Raw genomic sequence first — 6,499 nt, 5'->3', positions numbered from 1 at the left:
ATGCAACAAAACCAGAAATCATTGAAAAAGTCTACAAGATTATTCGCACAGATCTAAGTTGGCATAAACGCGAAATTGCTGATACCATAGGCATATCGAACGAACAAGTAATCTATATTTTAAAGGAAGAACTATGTATGAAGATGATATTCCGAAATTTAGTGCCATTTTCATTGATAATTGAACAAAAACTGAATCGAAAACACATTTTTGAGCGTAACATACAGCGTTTTGAGCGGAATGAAACGATTTTCTTCAAACTATGAATGAGATCTGAACCATCATCCAACATATACCATCAGTTTTTGCATACTATTTTATAATTAACCACGAAAGATAAAGACTTGATAACTTTTCAAATAAAATACAAAATATATTCCGTCAGGAAGATATCCTGGGTTCCAAACTATACTTCTATTAAATCATCTAAATTACTTATTATTTGAATTCACCTGAGCTTTTATAATCTAAACACTATTGAGTACAAGTGCTTTAGACACTAACTCGAGTTTGCTCAAGTAAAAAAAGAAATAATAACCATTTTATATAAAATATCCTTTACCCAATGAAACTTAAGTGATGAAAATTAAATGTAATTTGTACAGCTTGCAATCATAATTAATTTGATTTTTACTGGTTTTAAAAGTTAAATTGAGATTATACACCTATAATCTGCCAGTCAGATATATAGAACTCTGCTAATAACTTCAGGATACGATCCCTCTTAATCGCTTAAGACCTGCGTGCAAAGCCTACTACTACTGTGACTATCCTTACATATTGTTTTGGCTTAGTACAAAAGATTGCTTTTACTGACTTAGGAACCTAAGTCTGTTCCATAATTAAATCTTATCTTAAGCATAAGCAACCTCTTAAGAAAAAGGAACTGATCTTGTTTTGACAAGATTCACACATCTCTCATCTTTGCTTCACAAGAGTGTCCTTTTTATATTATAAGAAAATTCGGAAAGTGTAGCGCTTCTGCTATCTTTCCCAATGCCGTAAAATATTTCTTATTTATTAACTTTCCTTTATGAAAAAACTATTCTAGTCTTAATTGGTTGCGGGTTAAAAGTTCTTGACTTTAATTTTATTGCTGTTGTGCTGGTTGTGATGTTGTGCAACTCGAAAGGAATAAAAACTTGAGTACAAAAATGTTGCACGTTTCACAGTGAAGTGATGAAGAAATGAAAACATCATCAAGCAGCAACTTTTTAACTAGTCAAGAGAAGAAAAAAATATTGACTTGAATGTGTTGCGGTGGGAGTGAAAGCTTATAGTGTGGCAACTCTGTGAAAGTTTAATCAACTTTATTTCTTCAGTTGTGGTATTGAGTTGCTTGAAGCAATACTTCAAGAAATTCCCTTGCAAAAAATATTTATTCCTTCAACTTTTTTATGCATTAGAGAAACGTTAACAACTAAAACAAAACAATTAAATATTTTTGTTGGTTAATTTATTGTTGGAAATATTGAAGCAATGATAAATGTTTGAAATTCTATAGTAATTTATAAAATTTAAAATGAAGTTTTGGATAATAATTCAAATATAATATTTATTTGACATTAATTTTAATGAAAAAATAATAAGAAGACATAATAATTTGTGATTAAAGCATAGTTCGTTATTTCAAGAAGTAAAGGGGAAGCAAAGAGAAGAACTAGTAACTAGAAAAGCTAATGGAAACTAGTTTTATATAAGGTATTGATATATGTTAGGCAGTTCAACACTGTCATCGATTAAATCGAATTTACTATTCATAAGAAAACGCTTATAATATGACTAAATCTAAAAGTTACAGTATATTTTAGATAAAGTCTAACGATATCTTCTTTTAAGCTCAATCCCGATAATATGAAGATGTTGGATTAATTTCCGGACAAATGCAAGTTACAAATAAAGTAGATCAACATAATTTTCATTCTGCTAATTAATATATCCTACGTATATATAAACACTCTTTTGTGGTAACTGATTCTTCTAAGAATGTTTTTATTCATCAAACCTCCAATGAATGCGGAATGGTAGAAAATGTCTGTGGAGTGTTTCAAGAATTAGTTGTTTGGATTATGTTATGCCTTTGTGATTATTCTATGACAACTACTTTCTAATTATAAACAGGACTTAGTAATCGTAATTCCCAAGAGATTCTAATGACAGCATTCTCTTGTTTCTGATTGATTCCTTTCCTTTTACAAAATTTGTTGTTAACTCTATTTTGAATCTATATTTATATTAATTGAGAAAAGTATTTGCATTTTCGCTATAATTAAAAGACGTAATCTAACAAGTAGGACATCTCAAATAATTATTACGATTGAATGAATAGGTATGCTTGGACATCACACTTCTGAAGTTTGTTAGGTATTAAATGAAGCACTCTTGTCCAGAAAATCGACGATAGTTACTTGATTGGTTAGCTGAGAAATAGCATTTTATCAGGATCAATACTATTTGATTTTAATGGCCCTAGGTTAAAGAGATTTGGAAGCTTCTTATAATTTTCTAGCAAAAATGTAGAGTCATGCTTTCCTGTTTGAAAAATTTTTGACAAAATAACGTTGTTTGAAGGGCCATACTTCAACTAAAAAAAGGAGAAAGTACTTTTTCAAATGACTTTTTCAAAATCTGATTAAATAGATCTTTAATCCATTACTAAGCTCCTAAACTCTTCTTAAAAATTATTGCGACCTCTTAGAATAAGGATGTTATATTTCATTTAATAAATCCCAGCACAATTTGTACAGTTTTTCAATTCCAACCTAAAAATAAGAACGAAATATGCGTTGTGGGCCTGAGTAACGTTTCTAGTCCTTCATTTAATTCTTTTAGGAGCATTGAAGTATTGAAGTGCTTCATTTACATAACTTCAGTTTTTCAAGAGTTTTTCTTGACAGTATGTTAATAATGGATACATCCCATTAGTTCTTATTTCCGGACTATTTGAAAGGGGTACAATATTATATCATTATACCGAATAGTGTCTGATAAAAGATATCCTTCTAAAATTAGTGTGGCGGCTTAAAATAGAAGTTTTTCAACCTCAGTGAATTTTAGACAGTTATCTGCTTATTTTTTGATCACTATATGATGTCACAATGAACGTAATAATCATTAGAAGTAATCAAGAAGTTAATTAAGATTTATTGCATGGATTTTTTGGTAATAACAGCCTATCAGATCATCACTAAGATGAGCTTTTACAAACAAAAGGAGATGGGTCAATCTATATCCTGCACTCCACTAAGTATCAAATGTATGGAAATCCTCTTAAAACTGAAGCTTAGTTAAGATTTATTCCATAGATTTTTTGATAATAATAGACCATCATGCCCTGACAAACTATACACCAAAATACCTTAAATTGAGCTTTCATAAACGAAGCGATGGTCATGCTATATCCTGGATTCCGCCAGTCACCAAATATATAAAAACCCTCTTAAAACTTCTCGGTATTAGTGGAATAACACAAGTAAAACTAATGTAGCTATTTTCATGCTCTCTAAGCGCTAATTTAAAATATATTTCATCCACACTTTAAAGAGCGCAAAAACAGTATTTAATGTTAGCATAAAGTCAACAATTTCCTCCACTTTTCAATTTAGGTCAGTTTAATGCCGCAATTATCAGTTGGCGCAATAAGTTTTCCTGCTAATGGACCACGCTTAACAATCCGCAAGCACAACAGAAAAGTTTTTTTTTTATAGCTTTGCTTAGCGCAGTGGTCACTCACATGAACCAACGTTGAAGCTGGACGGGAGTGCTGTTTTATTGCAATGTAAAAACATACACAAGAGGATGAAAAAAAAAATAAATTTGAAATAAAGTAATAAAAAACAAGCAATTTTAGGACGATTATTCCCCCTCCGTACAAAACTTACTTAATGCACTTTTGCGCAAAAAAGTTTACTAATCCAAATGTTTATGGCTCGCATATGAGTTGGCGTTGGAGTTGAAGTTGGAGTTAAGAGTTTGAGCAAAGTTTCATTTTTATGACACAACGTACGCGTTCAACAACGCAATCAGCACTGACGAAGCCTTTATCCTGGCAGTTTCAAGTTGCCAACATATATAGCAGTTGCTGGTTGCTGGTTACTGGTCACTGCATAAGAAAAATCAAGTAATCGCATGATGTTGAAAGTAATGGTCAGTTTCATTTTGGACTGGGGCAAGCTGCAAGCAAGCAATGCTGGGCTGGCAATGCATTAATCGCAGCTACTGGCGCCACATATAGAATTTTGTATGGGAAATGAAAAATTTACAAATACAAACTTTTGTAATTGGGAAATCGTTCGGAATTTATAGTTTGAATTTGAGTTTTGCAGTAAATATTACACGAACACATTTGTAAACACTTGCATATGTGTTTTGGCTACTATTCTTGAATATGTGGATGATGGGATGTGTAAATGATTCTCATGCTATACTGTTTAATTAAAGGAGAATGTAAACTACATATATAAAATACATAAATATCATACATGTTAAGACAGTTGCATAAAAAAATAAATACACACAAATAATTTTTTATTGAAAAAAGTATAAGTGTAATATACATCGTTCCTCGCTAAACCAACGGGTCACATTTGACCAACGAGCTGTTTACATTGAATAAAATAATATTAAAAATAATATTACACACATATTCCATATATATTTATTAAGTTTACGTCACTAGTTCAAACAGTTTAGTGAGTTGCAATTATCTTCCCAAGTCACTTATATTAAGCAACGCATAGATTTCTCTACTAATATGCTGACAAAGTCTTCCCTGATGAGATTCGGTTGATTTCCTTACTTCAGTGAACACACCTCGAAATTATGTGAAAGTCACTATTTCTTTTAAACCAGGAAGCACTTACAAAACTGAGAAGGCATTCGTTTTGGAACCCTCTGATTACATCTAGACTTGTCTTCTTTACAAAACCCCAAAACTGCAATCAAAACATCCAGACAGATTTTCATGTATTGATTATATACCATATTATTAATCGATAGTGAGTTCAAAGAAATGAGTTTCTACCCGTGAACCGTTTAAGATTTCGTTGTTTAATTTGTAATTTAGTGTGCTCTTTCTTTTTAAGGTTGACATCCAAAGTATTCTCTATATACTAAGCACTATTTATATGTAATACATGTATATATAATGTAATACACATATAAGTATAATAAACTTATTGCATTCTAAGAATTATTAATTGATTTCCATTTACAAAAGTTGGACTTTTCAGAAATGGACTTTTCAGAAATCAATATTTCTACAGCGTATTATTGTTCAGTGTTTGCGTTAACTAAATTAAATTGATTTTCTTCGAAAGTAAATTCTTCATATAAACTATTGTTTTCAGAAGTGAGGTTTTTATTGAACAGTAGTAAATTACAACAAAACTTTTTATTATTATTTCATTAATTGAAGTTTTGACTCTCTGTAGGTATAGCAAACCTTGTAGGCATGACGAAAAAGAGCGGAAAATTTTCGTGACCAATTGTTATCGACCAACTCCACTCCCTTCACCTATTCCCCACCTATCTGCGCCACACTCACGTTTTCTGGCTTAGATAAACATATTCCACTAGGAATTCAACCTCTCGCTCAAATTGTTGTAGAAGCTATCTCCATTTATTCCTAAGAGATGGTTTGAGTGGATTCAAGTCTTGTCACCCTGACCAAATTATAATTGAAATTCTTCTCTTTTTATCATTCTGTATTTTCATTAATATGGAAAACAACACCAATCTCACATTTGATATGATCATGACTGTATGTATGACATGACATACAAATAAACAAAAATCACTAGTTACTCGCTAATAGAGTAACTAGCGAGTTTTTGTCCAAACTTTAACAAGAGAAATGATGGAAAACATTTTTTAATGATTCTAAACTAACTCATAACTCATTATTATATATATATGTTTAACATAAGTTCTAATTTATCGTCCGTTATAACAGAAGTGACTATTTTATTTAATAGAAACTAATATATTTGATCAAGAGGTTTTGAAAACTAGTGAACTACAACATAACTAGTTACTCGCTAGTAGAGTAGCTAGTGAGTTTTTGTCCAAACCTTTACAAGAGATATTATAAAAAACATTTTTTACTCATGCTTAGCTATTTCACAACTCATTATTTTATTTATATGTTATGTTTAATATAAGTTCTAATTTATCGTCCGTTATAACAGAAATGACTATTTTATTTAATAGAAACTAGTATAGAAAGATTTCGAACAACAAAGATTATTTTTATATTATTTTAATTAATTAACAGACTCCTGTCGACTGTGTCATGAGAAGAAGGAAACATCAGAACATATTCTATGCAACTGCCCAGCGGCGGCAAGACGTAGACTCGACTACCTTAGAAGCAAAATCTTAGTCCCAAATCAAATAGGTAAAATTAAGCCCACAGCAATTGCGAGATTTATAAATAGTCTACAATTGTCTTAGTTGGGCCTTTAGGCGCACAATAGATCTTTTAGGTCGGGGTGCATTC

The 6,499-nt window shown here is 31.0% G+C and overlaps 1 protein-coding gene across 1 annotated transcript in view; it reads left to right on the top strand.

The window, feature by feature from the left end:
* LOC119666819 (myosin-G heavy chain-like) overlaps positions 1 to 6,499 on the top strand; it is a 377,427-nt gene that overhangs the window by 91,190 nt on the left and 279,738 nt on the right. The window lies entirely within an intron of this gene.

The sequence above is a fragment of the Teleopsis dalmanni genome, chromosome 1 (genome assembly GCF_002237135.1).
Source record: "Teleopsis dalmanni isolate 2A chromosome 1, ASM223713v2, whole genome shotgun sequence".
NCBI lineage: Eukaryota > Metazoa > Arthropoda > Insecta > Diptera > Diopsidae > Teleopsis > Teleopsis dalmanni.
Note: the sequence above shows the minus strand (reverse complement) of the source record. Positions and strands in the feature narration are given on the sequence as shown.